Source organism: Canis lupus, chromosome 5 (assembly GCF_011100685.1).
Source record: "Canis lupus familiaris isolate Mischka breed German Shepherd chromosome 5, alternate assembly UU_Cfam_GSD_1.0, whole genome shotgun sequence".
In the NCBI taxonomy this organism is placed as follows: domain Eukaryota; kingdom Metazoa; phylum Chordata; class Mammalia; order Carnivora; family Canidae; genus Canis; species Canis lupus.
The window spans coordinates 5,812,358-5,838,959 of NC_049226.1; the positions used below are offsets into that span (position 1 = coordinate 5,812,358).

The 26,602-nt window shown below is 48.8% G+C and overlaps 1 protein-coding gene across 1 annotated transcript in view; it reads left to right on the forward strand.

The window, feature by feature from the left end:
• Positions 1-2,367: 2,367 nt before the first annotated feature.
• KCNJ1 (potassium inwardly rectifying channel subfamily J member 1) overlaps positions 2,368-26,602 on the forward strand; it is a 31,713-nt gene continuing 7,478 nt past the window's right edge. Inside the window, exons 1-2 of the mRNA XM_038535661.1 lie at positions 2,368-2,583; positions 16,076-16,205. The gene's annotated coding sequence lies outside the window, so the exon portion shown is untranslated. The remainder of the gene's footprint in view (positions 2,584-16,075; positions 16,206-26,602) is intronic.

A 26,602-nucleotide genomic window follows, 5' to 3' on the forward strand; every position in this document is an offset into this window, starting at 1 on the left:
GGTGGGCGGGGGGCAGACTGAGGACAGGCACCTCGTGGCAGGTGCCGCGCTCCAGGGGTCAGACATCCTCCCTCGCATCTCATAACCAAGACTCGTGGAAATGGAAGAAGCATCAGCCCTCCCCTCTCTGTTGCCTAGCAACGGCCTCCTTCTCCTTCCCCTGGGTCCCCAGAGGCCTTCTCTCCGGTGGGGGATGGAGGTGAGATAATTACCTGGTCTGCATGACACGTTCTGGCTGCTTCGTGCAGGAAGTACTTGCCGTGCAAATGAATAAGGCACTTAGGAAACCATTTATTTTCCTCATTTGGGATTTGCTCTGCACTGTCATCAGGAATTAATGTTTACTTTTGAGAGGTGCCTGTTTGCATGTGTGGGTATTTCCAGTCGTCTGGTGGGTAATTGGGGGATTAAAAGGCATACCCACGGCTCACACTTGGACTCGGGATGTCAGCCCCTGCCCTGGAATTTGGATCAGAGAAGCCCTTTTCTTGAATTGTCCTGTGCCACCCCAGTGTCTCTGAGAGTCAGGGCCACCTGAGAGCTCCCATCCTGGCCAAAAAGCAGGTGCCAGCCCAGGGCTTGGGAGGAGAGGCACCAAGATAGGATTGATGGTGCAAAGATTTTATTTGGGGAAACACGTAGGTGAGAGAAAATAGAGAAGGTTCCGGGAGAGCCATGGGATGAGACTCAAGGTTGATTCTGAGTGACAGAGACATGGAGGCAGTGCTGAAGCCTCCTAGCCTGCCCTGGAGTTTCGGGAAGGTACAGAAATTCTCCAGCTAAACTGTTGCCGGGGGAGCCAGCCTCCCCTGCCAGCAGCGGCCTTCCCGGGTGGGCCCTGTGCTCTTTCACTCGGACTCGGGCACCCCCTCTCCCTGTCCTTGGACGTCTGCAAGATGCTATCTCACGGCCCCCACAGCCAGACTTGAGGAAGTGCACTGCTGGGGGCGGGGTGCGAACCGGGTGTGGGGAGGTTATCCTGCCAGTGGGGTCAGGATACCCGGAAAGGCAGGTAGAGGACCACACAGCTGAGGGTTGAGAAAGGAGGTACTTTTGGAGAAAAAGGAGAACCTAGGGACAGAGGAGCAAGGGTGGGAACTGGCGTGCCCACGGGAGACCTCCCGTGAAGGGGGAAAGGCACATCTAGCCCTGGCTTTGAATCTCTCCTCTTGTTCCTTTCCCATGGTCTTGCTCCCAGGAGAGGCCGCTTACGGTCAAACTTCACACGGGAAATGCGACTGTAAGCTGCTTTACTGACACCTACTGTATTCTTCTCTGTTTACTGTAACACCTGATTGTATTTACAAGTGTTTGGAAAGAACATTTCCTTTTTCCATGTGATTATGCATTCATTTCCATTTTATCCTCCCTGTGCAAAATCACTAAGTATGAACTCTGTTGTGTAATTGAGGGGGTGGGGGCAGCACCACTGACAGGTGGCCTCCCAACCACGGGGCCGCTCTCCAGTTTCTTCTGTTCTTTTAATCGCTGAGCCTCCAGTAAAAGCCTGAAACCTCACACCACATTGTGTGGTGTTGACTGAAGAAGAAGGGGGCAGGCGGTGAAGGGATGTGTGGCCTGCCCACATCGTGCACCATCCACCCTCCCAACCACTCCATGGAAACAAAGCGACAGCTCATCAAGGAGACTGTTCTCAGATGCTCCAGGGGTGGGGTGGGGTGGTGGTGACCAGCAGGAAAGTCCACGGAGGACACCGTGACAGGGAGGAACTCTGAGAGAGCATCTCTGATTGTAAGACCTCCTCTCCCTCAGGACAGACTAGAGGGAGGCAAGCCCTAGGGTTGGGGGTAGGAAGGCAGACAGAAAGGTGATGCTTGGGGTATGTTGGTTTTCATGAGTGTTTACTCAATGTCAAGTGCTTCACATACATGACCTCACTCCCCACCACAGACCTCAGAGGGTGAGCATCTAGGAGTTTGTCCCCAGGTGACACAGTCGGTAGAGCATGGGTGTTGCTCCCTGTCTGTCCTGTAAAGTCCCTGCTACAAAGCTCTACATAGTGCCGGGACCAGGGAGATGGATGAATGGTCAAGAGAAGGTCAGGGCAGCCTGAGCTTTTGTGGTCACTCAGTGAGTCACAGGGCAGGAAAATTTTGGAGGGGCTCCTTGGGGACCCCAATTCCCACACCTGGAGGCACCTAGCCTGTGTGCACTCAAGTGCACCCTCGTGCGTTTGACTTGGGACACTTGTCAGCATGAGTGAACTGGCCTTCTGGTTCCAAGCCATGGCTCCATAAACAGATCCTTCTTAATTAGCCTTGGCAGCCCAACACCTCTGGTGTATCTAGCTCATTCCACCGCCACGCCTACTCTTGTTGGATCCAGTTCTAAAGTAAACTATGTTCTTTGAGAGCTGTCGCATACAGATGAGTTGGCAGCCAGTCTGAGCTGACCCTCAGACTCGTAAAAACCTACAGGGCCTCAGCACCCTCACCCGGGATATCCTAACTCTTGGACGAGAGGTGCAAGACGGCTCCAAGCAGCCATCAAGGACGCGGCTACTTTCTTGGGGACCAAGAAATTGAGTTTTTGTCTCTGCACTTAACTCTGGCAATCCATGAGGTAAGAGGGTGAAATGCAGCATTGCCTCTTTGTAGAAAAAAATAAGTTCATTCTGGTGGAAATGTAACCCTCCTTTTTCCGTACCTCAAGTCTAGACATGCTGTCCACCACTCCTGGGGGTTTAGAAGTGTGGTTTTAACTTGCTCACTTGAGGCTCTCCATCTCCTGGTCACACCTGGATTACACTGTGAGCTTCATCCCGCCGCCCCTTGTCCATTTGAGCCTAGAGCTGGAGTACAGCGAAAGCCTCTAGTCCCACCATGCCTGGTTCCAGTCTTCCCTTCTTGGTAGTGGAGATATGTGCAAGGATTCTGTTCCCGATAGCATCATTTCCCTTGTGGAGGGACCTTGCATAATAGCAGGACCTCCCTTAGAGCTTCTCCATCACGAAGGCAGAGGATAAAATGCTAATAAGGTCTATTATGGAAAAGGCGCAAGGCTTATCTGGGTGAATTGTGTTGGTAAGACATTTTGCTTACCTTCTCCCGAATGCCTTTCCTTCCTTTGATGAAATGTTGCCTGATTGTGAGTGAATGCATTTGGATTTCTCAGCATTTGTTCAGCTCCCTAAATTTCTGCTGTGACAAATGCTCTGTAGCAGTGAGTGGCAACTGTTTCCCTAGTGCTCTGCTTTATGTGAACCCAAGAATGAACGGGCATGGAGCCCCTTCTCCCAACATCTCTATCATATAGATTCTAGGCATAGTTGCTCCAAAGAAGTTTGTCTTTTGCAATAGGTAAGGTTTGGGAAAAGTTTTTTTTTTTCTTCTTCTTTAGTTGCATATAAAGTAGAGCAAAACATGGTGATTGTGGTAAGGCGGCCATTTTAAATATGAATTTTTCAGGTCTATCAGTGGGTGCTCTTCAATCATGGGCTTGGCTCGTCTTGTCTTGCTCAACGTTGTTTAGTGACAGTGTTATCCTCACTCAGTCAGCTTCAGTTTTTCAAAGCAGAGTGAGGTAAGGGTATCTGAGAATTTGTGAGACATCAGAAAAAAAACAAAAACATTTTTTTTTAATACTTAAAGGCATGAAGATGGATTTTCTTCTGTGTCAGGTGCACACCAAGTCATTTAGGGGCAGGACTGAACTTGTAAGAAGCACAGGGAGTAGATTCCTTGTGAATGGTACTTGGTGCTTTGGTGGCATTTGGTTTCCTCTGATTTTTTTTTAAATAAATTTCATATATAAGATACTGTAATTGCCAAGAATGCTTTGCTCTGCAGAGCATGTCACTTTCTTGTTTTGAGTAATTCATTTTTCTAAGCTAGGTTACAAATCTACCCTGGACCTTTTCACAGCTCAGTGATTTTCCAAACGTTCAGCTCTGACTCCCATGCTTTGCCTTTTACCTGCCCCGTGACTTCCATGGATTCAATGTTTCCTAATTCCTTCCCGTCAAGTTTTCACTGGGATTGCTTATCTCTCCGGGCAGCGTGACCCTGAGTTTGACCCAAACTTCACCCCTCTTGCTTCTACCATTTAAGATGCTAATAATGACTATTGCCTTTCTTCTCATCGATATTGTCCTCATTAATATTATTATGTACATATGGGTTTTTTCCTCATTTGCCTTTCCTTAAGCTTATAATGAGCACCCGTGATGTTGTAGGAACTGTGCTAGGTCCTGGGAAATTACTGAACAGCTCCAGTTCTCATGGCACTTACAGTTTAGGGGGTACATATGTGGGAACCAGTGATTACCCTCCAGCAGGATACATACGACGATGAATAAGGACTACCACGCAGCAATGTAGTCATGATATAATCCCTGCATGCACTGGAGGGATGTTCTACTTTGCCCGAAGAAGTCCTTATGAAAGCATAATCTTCAACTCCCGTAGTAGGCAGGATGGTGCCTGTGGGGGGCAGGAGGAAAGGCATTGCAGAAAAAGGAAATAGCATTTGCAAAAACATGGAGTCATGAGAGAGCATATAAGTGGCAGGTACAAGGAATACCAAGCTGGTGCGGGGTGGGTGGCATGGGGAGGGGTGAGGAAAGATGATGCAAGGGATGCTGCAGAGAGAGTACACGTGAGAGATGACTTTGTGTGGGATGCTAAGGAGCTCAGGCAGTATCTTGAAGGTGGTGGGGAGCCATATAAGATTATATTTATGTTTTAGGAAGGTTGCTTGATTTGCAAAGTGCAAGGTGGATGGGTGGTGGGGTAAGACCAGTAACAGGAAAACCAGTTAGGGGAACCCACAAGATCTAGGGGCAAACAGGCTACCAGGACCAAGTGTAGCTTGAAATAGGAATCTGAGAGTCGGCTGGTCTCATTCAGGAAATTTCCCCAAAGTCCAAACCATGACCAAACTTTGAGTGAAAAGAGCATTTTTCTTTTTTTAAAAAAGATTTATTTATTTGAGAGAGAGAGACAGAGAGAGAGAATGAGTGGGAGGGGCAGAGGGAGAGGGAGAGAATCTCAAACGGACTCTGCACTGAGGAGCCCAACGTGGGGATCAATCCCATGACCCCGAGATCATCACCTGAGCCAAAACCAAGAGTCAGATGCTCAACTAGCTGTGCCACTCAGGTGCCCAAGAGCATTTTCTTTACATTTGTCTTCATACATCCACTATGACCCATGGGGCACAGAAACATTAATTAATGATCCCCAGACGACATGAGGAGTCAGTGACTGTGTAGGGCAGGTGACTGCTTCCTCCTCAGAAATAAAGCCAATGGTCAATTGTTTTTCTGCCCCACTGAAATGCATGCCTGTCTGAGGAGAGGGAGGGTTTTCAGCAGACTGAGTAGGGATCTCTTATCCCCACTGAGTATCTATGCCTCAAATGAGGCATCATCCTGGGTTGCCTACTAGGAGGTAGGGCAGAAAATGTGTCATTCCTTATTGCAGAGGCTTGAAGTTGGGACCATATCGGAAGTAACAACAGAACTGCTGAAAGCTAGAAGCCCTTGTAACCGTTATCGTAACTACCGTTAATTGTCCAAATGCATTCCTGCTTAAATAGGAGTCAGATACTAACCTGTCTTTCCTGTGGATGATTCCTGAGAGTGAGAACTATTTTCAGACCCGTTTTGCAGGGAGGTAAAGAAGAGAAGAAGGAAAGGGAACTTAGTGTCTCCTGAGTTTTTCCCAACAGGGTCACATGGAAGACGATGACGTTTGTAAGACGTGTTGGGATTAGTGAAGAGGCTGTCACTCCAGGCCTAGTCACTCATTCCAGGCCCAATGTTGCCTCAAGGGCCAGGGGTCAATATCTTGGTACACATGACTCCATACAGGCACACTCAGCTCAGGGTTGAGTAACCGGAGCCAGGTCACATGGGCAGTAAGTGACAGAGCTGGGACTATATGTCTGTCACATATCTCTCCTCCTTTTGCTTGGCAGGTGGGTGACAAGCCTTGAAATATTGAGGTCTCATGGTTCAGAATATCTGGAAAAATCAGCACTGTGGGATTTAAGTCCTGATCTACCTCAGTCTACCCACTTAAGGCAACTCTAGAAACTTTCTCCCTAGAGCTGAAATAAGTCCTGGGGTCCAGGCAGGGGCATTAGGCCCAAGAAAAAGAATATACTAGGATATTCATTCATTTCTAGTTCAAGTCACTATGGAGTGAATTTATTGGCTCAGAAATCAAAGTTTTCCCAATAATTAATTGAGGATAGTTGAATATAGCAATTAATTTTAAAGACTTCTGCTTCTTTTTTTTCCCACACTGGTTGGACATTTTCAGAAGAGGAAGTGATGGTCAGCTTGATACGGGGGGAAACCCAAAGGGATTATCTACATTCATCTCCAGGCCAAAAAAATTATTCCAATTTTACAGGTTGAGAAAAAAAAGAATTGGACTATGATGACTTAGCCTAAGCCAAAATGTAAGAAGAAAGTAGACCTTCCCAATCAGATCTGTCTTTGGGGAATCTATAAGATTCAAGAGTAATATTAACTCTTCTCTAGATAGATAAAAAATGGTTGGCTTGGCTATATAGTTTGTAATCTTCATGAACAAGCAGGGAGTGTGTGGAAACTGGAAAAGCAAAATGGGATAAAACCAAACTAAAAAACACTGAAAAAAAATACGAAAAAGAAAAAGAAAGAAAGAAGGAAAGGAGGAAAAAAGATGAAGGAAAAATTAATGTGGAGACATATAGGACTTTTCTCTTCTAGAAAAGTCAATAATAAATGCAAAATAACCTTAAGGTCAAAGGGCTCATAGGAGTCCATTCTTGGCTCCGGATGGAATGATCCTAAGCCATTCTTGCTGAGCTTATTAGGAAGAATGTCCAGAGAAAGTGTTGCTGTCCTTCCTGTCGCCTTGTCAGAATCTGTGAGCAGATAAAGACAGCACTGCCCTTAACATGTGAGACTCCCTGGTTCTGTTTGAGGAATAACAGAAAAAAAACAAAAACAACACAGAGACTGGACAACTTCAAGACTATTGAGTCTACAGATGTTCAACCCCAGGTAGTTGGTCCTGGAAACTCTTATTAAGGGCTTGGGCTGTTAATAAAAAATTCAAGCCAATAGCATCACATCAAAAACCAGAGTATTGGAACTACCCTTAAACAATCTTCCTAAAGGTTTATCAAGTCCAGCTCACCCATTGTGCAAAAGAAGAAACTAAGGTCTAGAAGAGCAAACTGACTTGCTCAAAGTCCCCAGTAAAATTACCAACCTGAATTCACGCAATGTCGCTTTGGGTCAGTAATCTCCTCCTTGTTCAAGGGAGCCTGTTGTTATTTTCCTAAAATGATTTCCCAGGATGCAACAGTCTGCCTCAGTGTGCATGTGCATACATTATGTCCTGCCCATCAAGCCTTGCCAAATTTGCATTTAGGTGTGACGCACGTCACTCCCTTATGCTCCTAATAGAAGATTCTTCTTGAATTCTCTGTGAAATACAAGCCAGAAATTTCCACTTATTTAGAATGTCCCCCTGTCCAGTACCCTCCCTCACTTGCCATTGCACAACCACCAGTGTTTCTTGGCTTGCATTCAGGAATTGTATTTACCAGAGTGTATCAATGTGGCACCATATCCCCAGGGAGCAGATTTAAATATGCAACACAACGCGGTTGAAAGCAACAGGTTAATACTGTCTTTGCACTTAGAACAACCAAAGCTCTCTCAGGTGACTACCCCTAGGGAAACTCATGGTTCACTGCCCTTGATTAAATTCTTGGGAGCTTTCTGGCTCTATCCAGATCTGCCATTTGTCCTTGAGGAGTTCGACAGAGTCTGGAAACCATGAATAACTGTTGCTAACTTCTCACAGGAAAAGACTCCCTGAAATTTGGTTCCTTGGAGTTCAAGTCCATTGATGTTGTGTTCGGAGAGATAAGAGTAATCCCAGTTTCGTGCTGGATGGTGCATTCGACCGTTTCAGGGATCAAGGTATTCTGATGCTGTTAGGGAGCTGGACCGCTGATGAATTATGCATACGGTATGGAGAGCTTGAATTGGATTCAGAGATAAGTCACAGGAATGGCCAGAAGGTCACCTTCTGGGAAGTCCATGCTGTGTTGGGCTCTTCTAAAGTGTGAAGACACAGTCCCTAACCTGCAGAAGTTTTGGTCTCACTGGGGCACTCTCTTCCCGAGTCTGTTTCCAGGGTGGCCGGAGTCAGGTGTAGTGGTTGAGGGGAGAAGATTAGTCTCCTTTTGGAGCCCCTCCATCCCCTCAGTAGAGGGGAGAAGGGAACCCCTGAGCCCTGAGAGGTCCTAACTCAGAATGCTTACCTGGACCAGGTCTGAGAAGCCCCCGGTGGCCTGTGGCTCTTCATGCTCCTTTGCCTTGCCCAGATCCGTTGTGTGGGAGATGCAAGGTTTCCTTCCACAGCCAATGCAGATGCTCACCGCTAAGACTCTGACATGATGAAGTCTGCTGAGGAAAGAGGCAAGCTGAGAAGTGGAGAAAAGTGTGCACAGGATTTGGACTTTATTCACCTTTTTATAAGTGGGTTCCTTTGGCTCTGTGTTGCCAGCCGCTGGTGGTCTTTGTGGTTTGGGATTTCTATGGACAAAAATGCTTCTTTAAGTGTCTAGTGGCAGAGAAGGGAGGGGTGTGGTGAGGTGAGGGACGTGGGCCGGGTGTGGGCTGGCTCCTGGAGCAACTCGAGTGGAGAGGTCCCACACTCAGGGCACCAAATGGCCCCATTCCTCCTGGAGAGTCTGCCTATAGTGGGAGCGAAATGAAGATGGGAAATGGGCCGTCATTTGAGAAGGTCGGCCAAGGGTGGTGGGCTAAAGGGCTGTCCAATATAGACAGGGGCCGGCTTTCTCACACCTGCAGGACACAAGATGCCAGTGGATGCAAATCCCAGCCTACGGATTGGAGCAGATATCAGGGAGAAGCTTGGGTTGTAGAGGTGCGGAGAGTCAGGAAGAGATCTCAGGGGGAACTGGATTCCTTACGCAATCACGGAACCTGTGTCCATCGGGCTGAGAAGTGGTTCAGGGGCTGCCAGCCTCCAGGCCGACCTCACTGCTCTTGGAAGCCTCTTCCCTTCCTGGGTGCGGAGAGGGGGCCTATAATGAGCTCCTGACTCTCGTCTTGTGTCACTGCACCACAGGCATGAATCCCCAGTGACCCCACTGGGTCTAGTGGCTTCAGGGAGCAGATACACGTTTCTAATGACCCACAGTTTAAGTGTGTCCCAGGGGCAGCCGCTTCTGGCTACCTACCCTGCCTGGGTCTGCAGGGTGAATGAGTCTTGCAGCTTCCTTCCTGCCCGAGGCCCCACAGACCCCACAGACCCCACAGGGGCCAGTCAATCAGGCTTCCCCCATCTCCCCCCCTAGCACCCGCCCCTCTGTGCCCTGCCCGCCCTCGGCCCTGCTGCTCGGGCCTCTTGGGTCCTGAATGTCGGCTGCCCCGTTCTAAGTGCTTCAGCCCCCCTAGCGGTGCCAATGCAACCAAGCCGCCCCCGCCGGGGGATCAGCCCCCCTGGGCCCCCAGGGAGGGCGGCTGCAGGAAGCAGACCTCTTCAGTCCCCCCAGCTGGCCGCCTCGCTACAGCGAAGAAGAAGTCTGGCGGAAGCTGGCGTGCAGTGGTGGCTCGCTCTTTGCCTGCTCAGCGCTGCGGGCGAGGGGGCCCCCGGGACTCCAACAGCCAGACCACAGAAAGGCCGAGTTCCAAATGCAGCTGTGGGAGAAAGCCAGGCATGTGTCATTGCTCACTGGAGACCAGACGCTGAGCCACCCTAGGCCCGGCCTGAGACCGGGGATGGACAGGAGGCACGACACCCGACAGCATGCCCTGCTCTCACCTCTGCTCTGCTGCCTCTCCCTGTCCGGGAGTCGTAAAAGTAATCCCGTTGTACACTGTGTGCTTTTGCTTTTGCAAGTATTCTAGGCAGGGCCAGCAGTGGGGCCCCCGCCTCAGCTAGGGAGGTAACTGCTCCAAGGCGAGGGCGGTGAGCAGGTCAGGGGAGAGCTGGGCCCTCTGGTCTCTGCAGATCTTTCTGGACATCACACCTGGGTTTCAGAACTTCTTGGTTTCTGGAGCAGCTCCAGGCTGTCTCCTGCCTCCTGCTCTCCTTGCAATCTGCTAGCTCCTGGCCCTGCAGCAAGGACCTCCAGGCTCTGCGTCCCCTGGGGTCTCCCCACCCCCCGATGTCAAGCAGGTGTGGGATCCCAGGACCCACCCCTGCAGGGGCAGCGGGCGACTTTTCAACATTCCAGTTGGTGATACCACCACTTTTCTTCAGAGAGAAGCTTCTGGAATCCCTGACATGAGGATAGCAGAGAGACCTCCCGAGTTCCCCAAACCTTCTTTTCCTGCAAGTCACATCCACATTTTAAAATGCAGCAGTTTCCCCCAAGGATTCACGCCACCCTGCCACACCCATGAAGTGTCAGGCACTTATTGGAGGCAGACAGTTATTGCCTTTGCTTTAAGTTGTCAACCTAAGCAAGATTCTTCATTGGAAAACTGCTACAACATCATATCATCCTTTCAGTCAAAAAGTTCTTACTTCTGTCTGACTGAGCTCCCTATTGCTACAACTCCAACTCACTTTTGTATGGCCTGTCACTCAGCCATCTGAATTTTCCCAAACACAACATCATTTTATCTGTATGGTGGCCCCTGGGAGGTAGATGTCACTGTTTTTTTTTTTTTTTTTTTTAAGATTTTATTTATTTATTCCTGAGAGACACACAGAGAGAGGCAGAGACACAGGCAGAGGGAGAAGCAGGCTCCCTGCGGGGAACCTGATGTGGGACTTGATCCTGGGACCCTGGGATCACGCCCTGAACTGAAGGCAGATGCTCAACCACTGAGCCACCCAGGGATCCCAAGGTAGATGCTACTACTATTAATGTTATTTGACAGGCGGATAACTGAAGCTTGACTTGTGCCCATCACAGGGTGGAGGCAGCTTCTTTCAGAGCTCTCCAGGTTTTCTAGGTTTCCCTGAAATTCTAGAACTCTCTGAGCAGTGCTTTGGGCAGATGCCAGCAGGTGCTGCTGCAGGCATCCAGGGAGCCCACCTGGCCCGAGTGGGTTTGTGAGGAGGCCGACTTTGAGCTTGCCCTTGGCCCAGTGAGCACCTTTCTTCTCATCTTGGCATTGCTACCCTCACTGTCTTTGGTGCCCTGTGCCCTCTGGTTACTGATACTTGTCAAGGTCACTCCCAGTTACTGTGGCTTTCTGAACCTTGAGCACAATCTCTAATTATCGTGTTTACTTGGTTGTTTCTTATTGTCTGTCCAGCTCTTTCTACGTCCCTGAACATCAGTCTTGTTCATACTATCCCAGGCACCTCGCACAGAGCCTGGCATATGGTAGATCCTCAATAAGTATTTACTGACAGGGGGACAAGGAAAAACAAGAAAAGCAGAGCAAGCAGGAAGGCTAGAAAGAAGGGGAACAATTGGAGGGCCTGTCTTTCCCCTCCACCTTCCTGCCTTTCCTCTGCTACTGTGGACGTTGGAATTCACCCATCATATGGGCCAAATCTTATGGGACTTGTGGTAGAAGGATCTAGACGACTTGAGTTCCCATCCCAGTTCTGCCTCCTATGAGCTGTCTAATCTCCTGACTCCTCAGCTCCTCCCTTGTAAAGTAAAGATAATTATATGTACTCCATGGGGTCATTGTGAGGATTAAATGAAATTATTTCTGCAAATCCAGTTTCTGGCACACGGCAGATATCCAGCGAGTGTTGTTCCCTTTCCTCTACAATAATTTCAACCTTCCAACCTCAGTCCTGCAAAGTACAAGCAATCCTGCAGCGAGCCTCCAACCCCATATGAGAGGCTATCTGCCCAGCTGGTACAAGATCTTGTAGAGAGTACACAGCCAGCCTTCCATCTGTGCCAAAGAAAGTCACATTAGAAGAGATGCATTTTAATGAGTTTCTTCCAGTAATTAAACCCAAGGGACACATACACCAGTTGAAACTACGGTAGGCTGAATTCTAGATTTCTAGCTCTGTGAATGTGGATTAATAACTCTGCTTCTCTGATCTTTGGTCTTCCCCTCGACACACTTGGAATAATAATGATGTTGTCTATGTCATAGAGTGGTTGGAGCTGTTGAGTGTTTGCATGGAGAGTTCCTAAGTGTTAGTTATTCTTGGTCCATGCGTTAGAGGACGAACTACCCCCACAGTAAACTAGATTCAAGAAGACTTCACGGAACCTCCATTGATTGCCGGTTACTTTTATACACCTTGTCTCCTTTCATCTTTTTGTTTTGTTTTGTTTTGTTTTGTTTTATAAGGAGGCTCCCCACACAGCATGGAGCCCCACGCAAGGCTTGAACTCGACCCTGAGATCCAGACCTGAGCTGAGATCAAGAGTCAGCCACTTAACCAACTGGGCCACCCAGGCGCCCCTCCTTTCATCTTTAAATAACATTGAAAGACACAGCCCCTTCCTGGTTTCATTCATGCATCACCTCATCCACTCAACAGACACTGGCTGTAGCCAGAGAGACGTGTGCCATCCTAACAACGGTTAATTGTCAGTAAATACGGTGGCATGTAGTTGACTTATTTAATTGCTGTTCCCCGTAGCTTACCTTTCTGGGCTCACCACTGGTCTGCACGCCTCCTGAAGGGGTGGGGCTTTTCTCTGGGCACTTGTGCTTGGCCAGTAGCGTGCACTGTCTCCTTGCTTCCAGCTGCCCTTGCGTGCTGACGGGGGCCAGCCCGGCGCCTCACTGTACTCTTGCATTCCGTGTGCTCTCTCCATTTCAGCCACATCTTCTTCAGCTTCTCTGAGCTCTGCATGTGGTTCAGCTGCTTTTGCACTCTTAAAATCGTCAAATCCAAAACCAAGGAAATCAATGCTAAAAACAGGTGGTTTCTTGATCATGTAAATGAGTTCTCAAAAACACATGAATTTCTTATACACATTTCCAAGCACAATATTGAGTTCAAAATACATGAGATCTACGTGCCACTATGCATTATAGAAAATCTAAGCTTAACTTTGAAAGATGAGGGAAAAATGCCCGCAAAAGCATGCAGTGCTGATGAACACGCACGATCTCCCTGCCACCTGTCGGCGTTGGCAGTTATGAATTCATGTGTCATTTTCATGCCATCAGTGGATGTTTATTTGGTCATTAGTTGGGTGAGAAAATAAAAAATGTGTCCAGCTGCAACTTGGAGGAAAATTGTTTCTCTCCTTCCCTTCCTCTTTCTCTCTCTCTCATGTGTGCAGCCCAGTAGGTGCTGTGGATATAAAGTGGTGAAGAGATGAGACCAGGTCCCCACACTGTCCTTTCAGCCAGGGGATGACACGGACTTTCACTCATTCAAGAAATATTTGTCCAGTTCTCACTATAGATCTAGGTGCTGAGCATGCAGAGGACAGTGAGGCGGGCTGCTCTCTGGAAGTGCACATAATAGCAAAGGTGAGATAGACAGGAGGTAAACAAGTAATAAAGAGGTGAACAAACAAGATGACATCTGTCGTGGTAAGAGATGGGAAGAAGCCAGAGCAGAATGGAGTGGCAGGGTTGGTGAGGCAGAGGGCACCACCTTAGACTGGATGTTGAGGGGGCCTGTTGCTGGGGATGGTGTAGCTGAGTCCTGAGCGGTGGGAAAGAGCTGGCCATGGGAAGACCTAGAGCAGGGCATTCCCAAAGGAGGGAACAGTATGTTGAAAGATGAGGGCAGGACGTAGCGTGGCATGTTGGAGCAGCAGACTTGGTGGAAAGACTGTGATATGAAGAGGGGCTGGGGAGTGTAGTAGAGCCCGGGTCATATTGGGCCTTGAGGTCATAAGGGCGAGAGGAAGCTCAGAGAGGCTTCAAGGGGGCAACCACATGATCTGATTGACACAGTTAACAATTGCAGTCCGGGGTCTGCAAGGTGCAGTAGCACGTGGTGGGCCCCATCTGATCCCCCCAGAAGAGGCTTGCCCAGCTCAGCCGCCGGCCCCCTGCAGGACCAGCTGGGGTGGAGAAGAGGACTCTGTCACAGTCAACCCCACCCTTCAGATTGGGCCACTAACTTGCAGCCCCAGAGTCAAGAGGCTCCAGAGAGGCTGTGTGGCCCCCTGTGTGGTGATGAGGGCCAGCCTGGGAGACTGAGTAGGAGACGCTTGGCAGTGTTCCCGAGACCTCATCAGAGTCCTTTGAGGGTTTGGCATCCAGAGAAGGAAACCCCAGAGAGATGCTTGTCAAATCCCTTGTGATTTTGGGCTCCTCTGGATGGAGAGGAGATGTGGGATGAGTTGTTGGGACTATGTGGGAGGACATGTTGGCAACGACAGTGATTACATTCCTATAGCATTTTTAAATTCCTGAAACATCAAAAAAAAAAAAATGATGGTGGGGACTGTGTCCTGGGGAAGAGGGAGAGCCAGCGGAGAGACACTGTAGCCCCCTCAAGAACTTAGGTGGTTGGCACAAAGGTGATGGTAATGGGACTGGAGTGAAGAGGACAGAGGTTCTGGATGCGGTTTGTCGAAAGACAAAAGCTTGCTGATGAATCTTGCTGAGGCGGTGATGAGAGAAAGGGAAGGATCAAGATTGAATCAAGATCTTGTTTGAAAAGTAGTGGGTGGATGTACCATCTACCGAGCTGAGGCAGGCCCCAATTAAGCAAAATAAATATAACATGGGTTGTATTTGGTGCTAAGAAGGAAAGGAGGAGGGTGCTAGGAAAATCTTTTGGAGAATTTTCAACCCAAGATGATCACCCCCAGGTGCGCTGCCGGGGTACCCTGCAGGGAGCATGCACCTTCCCCACCCCACCCCACCCCGCCCCACCCAGCCCAATGGTCACAGGACCTGAAGCCCTGCTAAGAGCTTTTAGAGAAAAGATTGTGCCAGGTGCCATCACCAAGCCCTGTGCTCCAGCTGCCTCTGGATCTGGAAGTCTGGTCCTGCTAAGCTCAGAGGAAATTCAATTGGTCTGGCCCAATTGCATCTTCATGGTCTAATCCAATTTCATCGATTTATGGACGATCTTTTTTTTTTTTTTTTCCTGGTCCTCGGCCTTTACTTTCCTTTGTTAATTTTCCCCTAGTAGCCAGATAGACAAAAATCTCCTCCCTCTGTGCCTTAGGTATGAAAAAAAAAAAAAAAAAAAAAAGGCCTCATCAGTCTCCTTTAGAGCAGCCTGAAGCCTGCTGTCTCCCCCTCCCAGAGGTTCTGGTAGACGAGCCTTCTCCATGAGCCAGGGGAGCGGAGGGCAGAGGCAGAGGAATGCCCCCAAGGCCTGGCATGTCCCCCAGACTATATGCCCTTCCCAGTATTTCCTCTGCGGCTCCTGGGGGCACTGCTGGTCCTTGGGCCAGCTGCCTGCCCAGATCCACACATGGGAATTCAAATTATTCCCTAAATGCCAACTTGAACTTTGGCTGCTTCTTCACCAGGCCTCCTCGGCCCTCTAAGCCAAAGACCTGACATTATGAAGTTTTTAACATGCTGGACCCGCTGCTGGGTGCTCTTGCACTCATTCCTACCTCAGCACTGTGAAACCGATGCTCCTAGTGCCATTTTTTATGGAGAACACTCAGGTTCAGAGAAGCAAATTAAATTATTCTGTTGACAAGAAGAAGGAGTAGAGTCCAGGCCAAGGTCTATACCACCTTACAGCCTATCCCTTCAGTACTTTCAAGACACCCGTTGAATCCCATCCCTGCTTTGCCAACCCCACTGGCTGGCCTTTTTGCAGTGATGTTCTCCGGGTGCCAGGGAATCAGCATTTCAGTCAGTGCCAAGCCCTTAGTCAATCTCTTTGTCATTGCTCCCCGTCTTCCCTCCGTCCCCAGCGCAGCACAGGACGGCCCCGTGGCAGGACTGAGACGATGATGGGAAAACCCATCACTGAAAATGCAGACAGTTATTGGGAGTGGGGTGGGCCTATGGATAGACAAGAACCAGAAAACAGCGGCTTTGGCTGGCGGGTACACCATTCGGGTCTGCGCAGAGCAGCAAGACAGACAGACACATCTGAAAGACAAAGAGACAGAGAAGGAAAAAAGCAAATGAACAACTCACGATGAGCTCTAGGATCTTTATTGTTCCTCAGTGACTTTTTTTCTTTTTGTTTTCTAGGCTTGGTCCGTTGCGTTGGGGAAGTGGCTGTGTACAAACGCCGGGCAGCCGTGGAGCTGGAACCCGGGGCTGACCCAGGGCTACGCGTTTCACGGCCGGAGACTCTGGGGCGCCTGCACGCACTCTCCAGGTAGACCCGACTCGTTTCTTTTTCACAGGAATTAGTGCTTGTAAGAGGGCAGGGGCCATCCTTCAGTTTCTTCCTCCCAAAGCATCGTCTAGTTGTGATACTTGGTAAGATCAGCTTTGGTCCTGATACTGTGTCATCAAACAGGCCCTTATGATCTATATTAGTCCAGGTGAGGATTTTTTTTTTTTAAGGCCGGCAGCTGAAATAGAGACAGGGTGGCCTGATACATTCTTTCTTGCTTTTTAAAAAAGATTTTATTTATTCATCTGAGAGGGGGAGAGAGAGAGCACAAGTGAGAGGACAAGAGCGGGGGAGGGAGAAGCAGACCCCCCGATGAGCAGGGAGCACCATGTGGGGCTCGATCCCAGGACCCCAGGATCATGACCTGAGCTGAAGGCAGGTGCTTAACTGACTGAGTCCCCCAGGCGCCCCCTTTCTTGATCTTGATGGTGGCCCTTGCTCAAGAAGCATGCAAGGAAACCCAGCCTGGCCTTTTGAGAAAGGGACCCACCTCTGGGAATGCACAGTGAGGGGGTTTCCGTTGTTCTCTGGAGAGACCCTGAATGTGGGCTCCACACAGCAACCCCCACAGTGGACAATCACAGCAGCAGCAAAGACCCTGCCTTCACCAAGCCAATCCTGCCCCAGGTCCCCTTCGTCTCTCTTTGGTGGGTGTGGGGCCGAGGGAAGGGATGACATGGAGGGATGTGGGGGCCAGGAGGGGCTTTGAGTTGTCCCATGGGATCCCGGCTTGCCTGTGGGGTAGTGCGGAGTCTCGACAGAGGTGGGTGTAAAGAAGCCTTGGGTTCTTAATGTTACCTGCTCTGGGAATAAAACGGGGGCTACGGGTAAGGACCAATGCTAGGAACATTGAAAATAAAACACATACTGAGAGGAGGAGAAAGAGGGAGAGGATGAAACCGAGCTCCCAGGGCAGTAGGAGAGGATGAACAAGTGACGGGGGACACGCTCACACGGGGGCGCTGCATTGAGGCTGGGCCACGGGCCCACAGAGTGAGGCCAAGGTCGCCCCCGGGCCTCCCATCAGATAGCCTGCGAGGCTGTGGACCTGCCTGCTTTGGGGAACTGCAGACCTGGCTCCCACCACATGACTCTAGCCTGACCTCCAAGCCTGGGAGGTGTGAGGGGCGAGGCGAGAGATGGTCAGGTCAGGGTCACTAGGGTCACACCGTGTGCGGTTCTCAGTTCCATGGAGCCTGGGTGAGGGTGCGTGAGTGGGAGGCGCCCACATTCTGCCTCAACCACCCCACCAATCACCACCTGGATGGGGAGAGAAGGAGGAATTTCCCCCACAGATGTGGGGAGAAGAGACGTCTCTCCAAATCCCAATAGAGCTCCTGTTTGGGAGCGAGGATAAGCAGAAACATCTTTCTGTATCTCCAGGCTCTTGAGACCAAGATGGAGCACCGTGGCCACTTGTTGAAGGGGAGGGTGAGGGGACCAAATCCAGCCCAGGGCCCAGTGATGGCCTAGGGCGGTGCTTCTGGCTGGTGCTGGAGGACGAAGTAAGAAGAGGAAGAAAAGAGGGGGGGTTTGTTGAGTCCCAACCGTGCAACAGGCCCCTTCCACGTGTATTTCTTTCTGTACAATGTCATTCCCATACTTACACTCCTCCCACTTCAATGTGTACAGTACTGGGTGCTCAGCACGTTCACAACATGGTGCAGCCATCGTCACATCAATGGTAGGACGCTGTCGTCACCACGGAAGGGAAGTTCATACCACTGGCAGGCATTCCTCGTTTCCCTCTTCCCCTCCCCCTGGCAGCTACCAACCATACTTCATCTCTTCAGATCTGCCTCTTGTAGACATTTGTAGGAATGGAATAATGCCGCATCTGGCTCCTTCCACGTCGCAGAGTGCTGCCAAGCTTCTTCCGTGTTGTAGAGTGCGGTTCTTCGTGCCTTTTCTTATGCCAACAATATTTCATTATACGGCGATGCCTTGTTTTAGCTGTTGGTTCAGGAGTTGATGGACATTTGGGTTGTCTCCACTTTCTGGCACTTGTGAGTAACACTGGTATAAACATTCACCTACAAGTGTTTGTGAACATTGTGTAGAGTCCCCGTAACCATAAAATAGGCCCCATCGTCCCTGATTTATTAGGAAAAAAACTGCAGCTCAGAGAGGTTAAGTCATAGTTTTTGAGACAGAGAAGTTGCTTTTGATTGGGTTTGGTTAGGATAGAAGGGCCAAGAAGGGCCAAGAAGACCTTACCAGGTCATTATAAACACCATTGCCATTGAGTAAAAAGAAATGGCAGGAATGAGAGCAAGTGCGTCACAGGCCGGCTGTGGGCTCTACTGGACTTCTTTCGGGAAGTTGGCCACACTGGCCCGCCCCTCAGGTCTGGGAGATGCCCCCCTTTCCCCACTTGCCTCCTCGTTTCAGCGGCAGATGTGAGGATCGGTCAAGAGCAGTTCAAGACAACTGCTGGAGCAGCTCATAGGGCTCGTGGGGCGTCAGGTGGGAGGTCTCTGCTGTGCCCTCATTCTGCGTGGGTGCCTGGGGTGGGCTCCTGTCCCAAGGAGAGGAATTCAGCGTGGGCCCAAGGGCAGCTCTGTGGCATGGAATGACAGGGTCACAGAGGCTGCTGGCTCTGCCTCTCTCTGCCTCCAGGGCTTTCCCAGAAAGTACTTGGACATGGGAGTGTGGGTGACGTGCCGCCCCATTAATGCAACTCCGATGGCTAGGCGGAACCCAAGCCAAAGCTGGTAATCATTGACCCTCAGAAGCTCCCTGGGGGGCAGAGCACTAGAAGCTGTGGGAACACCAGCTCTCTAGCAGACCCCCTGCTCTGTGGTTTATCCTAGAACCTTGCCCTCCTCATCACCTTCCTGGGAAGTGCAGTGGTCCTGCAGCCTGGACAGTGGTGTGGTGCAGCCCGGGACTAAAGTCATGGCAGATAATAAGGTCTCTGGGTCTGTCAATCGGCGGCAGACTATAACTGGAAGGGAAACGAGTTGGGGGTTCTAGTACTGAGGATGTACTGGGTCCAAGTGTTGTCTAAGCCCTTTCCAGCCACTTGCAAGATAGATACAAGTGTCCCCGTTTCTCAGATGAACACACTGAGAGGCGTGATAGTGCCCAGGGTTAGAGCTTGAGAGTGACTGACTCCAGATCCAAACCCCACATACCCGCTTCTTCAGTCTGGCCTGGGAGCCACTCGAGGCAGCTCTGATAGGGGATCTTCAGCATAAGCTAGAATGTAAGATGAGAAGGCATCTGAAATTTCCCTCCAAACTCAAGAACCTGGTGTTCTGTGTCTAGTCGTTTGCACGTCCATCAGAGCTGGGGCACCAACATGACACCCTTTACCTTGGGCCCGGCGGCATCATGAAAGGGTCCATCACCCAGGCATTAGTCCTCTATTTTAGATATTGTCAAGGTTATGGAATTCTATATGTTTTTTTAAAAAACAATAACAAAGAAAGTGTACTTTCCTGTTGCAGACACTCAGGGGAGCATGTTCAGGATCTCCAGTCCACATGGAATTTACTTGTTTCTGGGCTGGAAAGACTGAGCTGATGTAACACCAACCCAGACCACAGAGAACTAGAAGGGTCACACTAATAACAGGATCCCGGCACTAATAACAAATGCAACTCCTTGTAAACATTGAAATTCTTTTACTAAATCCTGGTGCCGTTTGAGGTGGGTGTTGCAAAAGATGAAATTTAAGAATTGTTTCATTGTACACGTGCCCAGTTTTCAGACAAACAAACTCCCCCAACACATACTTTTACAAGATAAACAAGTGAGAGGATGATTATTTTATTTGTCAAAATCGTTCCTTACTTTATAAATAATTCAGCAAAGGATTTTTAAAAATATCTAATATCTTAATGCCCATGTACTATGACTTACTATATACAAGCCATTTCTGTTCACCTACCATCTTTTGAGAAGACTGTACACTGGTTCCAATATATATTTAGACCTGGACAAAGATGTCTGCACTGTCATGGAGTTGTTTTGAGTAAAAAATGAAAATAAATAGGCCAGGAGATGAGAAATGTCTTTAGATCATTGTGTTAATTCCATTTTCTGTCATAGGTTCATTAGAAACTAGAATTCAACACGTAGGCTCATGACCCTCAAGAAGTCCAGCCTGATACACCAGTGGGCATCTTAGAACTGATTCTTCTACCTATTTCTTTGTCGAGGAGTCTCATCTGCTCCCCAGACAGACCACCTAAAATTTCACCCAGGATTCTCTAGGGATCTGTTCTTTCTCTCCAGGTGAATAACCACGTTTACTTGTGTTTTGCCACATGTCTTTCCTACCGTGCTTCCACCCCAATCCTGGGTGTGTCCTGACAAAGGCAAGTTGGCAAATTCCAAGCCCAAACCAGGGAGTTGTGTTGGTCACTACAAATTTCAGTTATACGTGGAGACTTAAAAATCATCCTCTGCGCCTCTTCAGAGGCAAGTGGCTTGATGTGCACATTGACCTCTCTGTAAACAAGACAGTGGACCACCCAGGCGGAGAGAAAGCCAGATAAGGGTTTGGTTGTGAGGAGCCTGTGGCCCCAAGGCCCCCGGCCGTCTGCCTGTCCTGGAGCTGCGGAGACCCAGGCTCACCATTAGAGAGCAGTGTTAGGCCCTGTTACCCTCCCACATCCCCTTCTGAAAACCAAGCGCTTGGAGTCATTCACACCTCGCCGGATCTATTTCTGTCCTTGACAAATATTTTTTTGAGCATCGAGGCTGGCACTGGGCTGGGTGGCACTGGGGATATAGCAACGGAGGACGTGGATGGGGTCACTGCCCCCAAGTCAGCATGAAAGTTAATGTGTAAATTGAAAGGCCTATAAATATTACCCACCCCCCCAAAAAAGTAGAGCATACAACAATATTGTGAGGGGAGGGAGCCTTATTTAATGGGGGTGGGGGTGCTCAGGGACTCCTCTCTTTTGGCAAAACTGACCTTTAAGTTTCTTTCTGAGAAATGACCTGTAGGTTGAATCCAAGTAGCCAGCCTGGGATGGGGAGGAGGGCCAGTGGAGCGCCGGGGGTTCCCTGTATGTCTTCCTTTGTCTGTATCCCCGGCTGTTGACCAGGGATGACCTTGGAACTCCGTAAGCGTCGCTGAACTGGCCAACTCCAAGGCCAGGGCCTTTGCCCTCCTGCTGGAGCAGTGAGGGCACCAGGCTCAGCTCACCATCGCAGGCTGAGTCTCCTCTTCCACTGAGGAGGAAGCTCCTCGTCCTCCCTCATTAGCCTCATCATCAGAGAACTTCTGACTGTGGACGACGACGTAATGCCCCCCTGTAGATATCCATAAACATCCCCAAATGGAAGATGTCATTGCCATGACTTCAGGCCATTGTCTACAGTTAGCTCAAGCCAGGACAATCTGTAGAAGTTTCCACAGGAAGCACAATGCTTGACAGTACATCTTTAGCTGTTTCTGCAGTTGTGTCCTAATTACTTCGGCTTCATGACACTTTCTGATCTCTGCCTGGCATCATGAAGCTCTTCTTGCGACATCGGGGCTGTAGCCTCCTCCAGCCTGCACCCTCGGATCCAATCCAGTTGACCCTAGACCCTCTCCATGGCGACCCCGCGGCCTTGCACATAGTCTCTGCCTCTCTTCCCTTTTCTCATGCTCTTGCCCATGCTTTTCCTTGTCCTTGGAAACCCACCCCCTATGCACCAATCCGAACCCGCCTTATCCTTTCAGGTTTCCTATCTTCAAAAAAGGTTTTATCTCCTGATGGCTCCTCTGTGCTATGTGATCTCTGCACTAGGCGAGGACATAAGTTGAAAATCACCATTTCTGGTGCATAGTAAGAGGGTGCAGGAAAAATGTTGGCCTTCCCCTTCTCCCCGCATATTGTTCAGTACCACAGGGCTTAAAAACAGGGGATTCTCAGTCAGGCAAATCTAGATTCTTCTAATCTTTGCTCTTTGGCCTTTTTTGCTTTTGTGAGCTTGAGAATTGCTTAGCTTCACTGAACCTAAGTTCCCCCAACTCCTAGGTTTATTATAAGAATCAAACACTATAATATACATAGAAGATTTTACTCTTGTGCCTGGGCCAACATCAGAGGCTTTCGGGACCCCAAAAATTCACAGCTCTAATGGGGCACCATATGCATTGTACTCTAGAGGGTGCTGTTCACACAGGGTGCAGGAGAGTGCGAGGCGTCTCCTGAAGCTGTGAGCAGGGTTCTAAGCCCTCTGTGGAGTCTTCATAGCCATTTCCCAATCTCGGGAGGTGTTTCTCAGCCCTAGACTTTCTCTTCACTCAGCGTGAGCTGTGCATCTTCGCTTTACCTTGACTTCTGCTGTTAGCTGTGGCTCAGTCCACTCAGACCCAATGGAGCAATGCCTTCTTGGTAAAGAGCTGAACTCCCTGAAGTTTAGAAGAGAAGAATTATTTAAAAACCTTTGTAATAGAAACCAGGTGGATCCACCTGTGTGGCTGTGAGTTTCTCCTGTCTTCTAGTACTTTTCTCTGCTGTCACCGCTCCTCACAGCCCCCAGGAGTGTGTTGTTTTCTCTTCAAAACTGTGAACCAAGCAGAGGTGAAGTCCTTCTCCATGTAGCTGAGACACGCTAGCATTTCCTAAGTACCTTAAGGAACCATTATGGAGACAAGTAAGGAAACAATAACGAACACACACACACAGAATAAGCATCCAGCTTCCAAAGTGTCGGTTTCTGATTCCACAGCAAGTGCACGCTGTCACCAGAGGCTGGGAAGAAAGACCCTGAAGATGTCTTGCTTGGGTCCAGCTTCACTAGCTCCCAGGCTGACTGAATTAGTGGGAACGTCACACCCCTTGATGCTTCCTGCTAGGATCCAATCCAGGTGCCATGTAGAAATATAGGTCTTTGTGGCGCGAATATAATGCTGTCAGGATGACCACTGGTCATGGTAAGTAAGTCATCTAGATAGAGCTTAAACCCTGCATCTGAAAATTTTAACTCTTTTTAATAACTTGTTTTTGTATTTAAATTTGGTCATTTCCTTGATTCTTCACATCCGGATACAAAAGCAAACAAATGTGCAAAGCGAACAGATGGTCCATGAAATGGCTTTATGACTTCTTAGCTACGCCTTTTCTTCTGTGTGTTCTTCTGTCTTAGTGGCATCAAAACCTTCCAGCCGAAGAGCCCCAGGAACATCCCCTGTACTTGAACAAGTTGGCTTTTTGAGGCTAGTGAGAACACATGCTGTGAAGAATTGCGGGCAGCCTCACTGAGTGTTAGAAACACTTAAATAGGATTTGGGCTTGTTTAGGTGATTTGGGGGAAGATTTAAGGAAGCAATACTTTGCTTTGGGTTAGATGTCAGTAACTCAGTGATTTTAGGAGTGACTATGTCAGTAAATCTTACCATCTATAAGGGGACAGGGCTGGTGTACAGCTCAAGTCATTATTGGTAAAGAAGCAGTGATCACTTCTAATAGTCGTGATAGGGGGATTTTTGGTCATTTTTTGTGGTTTGGACAATGTTCAGGTTATTGTCTGTGTTCAGACATGATTACAGAATGGCTTCGTCTGAGGTTGATGTTCTGTGAAACTATTCATGTTTAGAAAAAGAGCTGTAGTTGTGAGACCCAGGACAGCCCCTGGCAGCGCCAAGACCCCAGATGTTGGAGCTGCTCGTCTCCTTTGCAGCTATATATTCAGTAATATGATCAAGTGTCAGTATCTATGGTGAGAGAAGGACAGTGTCACCCCAGGTACCACAGCTCTGGGCAGATTTGTTAAGAATAATTCTTCTTCCCTCTATCCTTTTTCCACCTCTGCAAGATAAGGCTCTGCCTTTGTTATAGGCAAATCCTTGATAAAAACATGTTCACCTTTCCCGGGTCTTTGGGTCCATGTGCAGGGATGGGCTCAGGAGCCGGTACAGCTCACAGGCACTGATGCCCTGGTGGAACATTTGTCACTTTCCTCGAAGCCTTTGCCTTCACCCGGCTGCTGTCTCCAGTGTAGCCCATTGAACTCCACACAGTATAGACTCCAAATGGCTTGGGTCAGTGACACCTGAGTAAACTGTTGCACACATTTAAATTTGTGGACTAGTAATAACAGTGTTGACTATTTATTGTCTAATCACTATGTTCTAGGAACTTGTGTGCAATCACCTATGTGACTGCTTTGAAAACACACGGCAGTCTTTGAAAACATATTTTAACAGCCAGTTCACAGGTGAGGACACGGAGGCTCAGAAAGACTAGGTGGCTTTCTCAGGTCACCTGGTCATTAAGTGACAGAGCTGGGGTAGATCCATGTCTCTGCTGACCCAAACTGGCCTTCCTTCCACCTGCCACTCTGCCACTGTGCCATCAACATCCTGAACCAGGTCCTCCCATCCTCTCTTAATCTCTATGCCTGGCACACCTCTGCAGTCATTCAGATAATGCCCCTGGACCAGCTGGTTCCAGAGAAGTCTACAGAACACCGTGTCCTTTATGAGAGCACCAACACCCTTGGACCTTGTGGTTCCCTGGTTCTTGTTCCTACCCTCTTTTCTTTGGAAGGAGCCAGGTACCGAGCAAGGCCTGTGTTGTATTCCCACCCTGGACACAAGTAGACTTGTGGTTTCGCGGTGGACTGGATCCGGGAAACCCTTACCCGAAAGGAAAGGTGAGTTGTTTCTGAAATGCATTCCTAAATCTAGCCAGGCAGTCTTGAGGCTCAGATGCCCTTTTACGTGCCATGAGACCAGGAAAAATGCTTTCTACTGGCCTTGCCGAGATCTGTTTAAGAAGAGCCCATGTTGACCTCCAGTGAGCTGCCTCATACTGTTAAAGACATGAGCAGTAACTCCTCCCAGAATTACCCAACAGAACTAGACAGAAGCAGCCCTCTGTCTCCAACAGGTTCTGGGTAGGAAAGGGTAGTCGGGAGCTAAGATGACTCAGTGCTCATCAGGGTCTTGAGTATTTGCAAATCCAGTGGGTGGCTATCCTACAATAGCTTGAGATAATTTTCATAGAAAACAGGAAGTGCTCTGTGGTAGCAGTTAGGTGCAACACACCTTAGCAAAGTTGTGTGTTGAAGAGTATAAGATTGACACCCAACCTACTGGATCTCCTCTTTGATGGCTGCTTGAAACCCCATCGTCAATTGTTTTAGGGTGGCAGCAAACCTGCCACATCGCAATAATCCAGTCACTTCTTATCTGTGAGGAACTTGGGAGCAGGGGCTGCAGTTCTTAACTCTTTCTGTTTCCTAGCACAACACCTGATATATAGTAAATGTTCAATAAATTGAGTGTTTGCTTGATTAAGTCAGTGAAGTAGGCTGAGACCATGACCCAGAATCCCCTTCAATGCCTTGCTACAGCAGGTCCTCAGCAATATTTGTTGATTCAGTTGACTATTGGCTTACACAAAGCAGTAAATTTTCACAGAAACTTGAATTTCTCCTCCACCCCTGTTGCAAAAGAACAACAAAAAATCATTTGACTTTTCTCGGGACCCAAACCCAATAGGTTCTACCTCTAACATGAAATCTCAACTCTCAGAAATGTCCCAAAAGGAGTAAAGATGGTGAGAGGTTTGATGAAAAAGTAGACTGGAGTAAATGTTTTCTCCTCTCTGAAGAGAAATAAGGGCCTTTGTGATTCCAAATAAGAGGCAGCAAAAGCAAAGTCATTTTGCTCTACTCCCTTGGATACTGTGGCTACCTAGCATGCTGGCACCAGGCAGGAGACATTGTGATAAGTGCTGTAGGAAGCCCCAAATCCAGATTGGCTTGTTCTCAGGTGGACACCTGCAAATGCACCACCTCTGTATTGATTCTTTCAATATCGTCAATAGGTACACTCCATGGGTGCTCCGCTTAAAATGAAGAGAGTTTTGATAGATGTGGGAGTTGCATTCAAATGAATGCAGTTTTCAAATGAAGTGTGTGGGGTTTTTTTTGTTTGTTTGTTTGTTTGTTTTTTTTGGCCAAAAGAAGATCCAGGAGGAAAACATGTTTATTTTCAGGAATTTGAAGGGCTCATAAGCAGAAGAGACTTCAGACTTAATTAGGATTATAACGAATTGTCCCTGAAGCAGAGCTAGACCAGTGTTCTTCATACCGGTCCATTCTCTAGGTCTATAATGAAAATATCTCACGTGGCGTTCCACCAATGAGTGCGTTGGCCATTGCTTGCTTTTCCAGCTTAGCGTGTCACTGAGCCCCCCAGCACCCTGTTATCTAGTCACTCAGCACCTCTTTCAGCCCCTCATATGCTCTTCTGCTGCTCCTGCCTGGTTCACACACAATTACGGTGCAGTTGCTTAGTACTACACACACAGGTGTGTCTCTTCTAAAACATTGCGATTAGAGGGGGACCCACATACGTGATGACAAACTCATTGCTTTTATGCATGGGTTGATGAGTTTCTTTGTCATCACTCAAC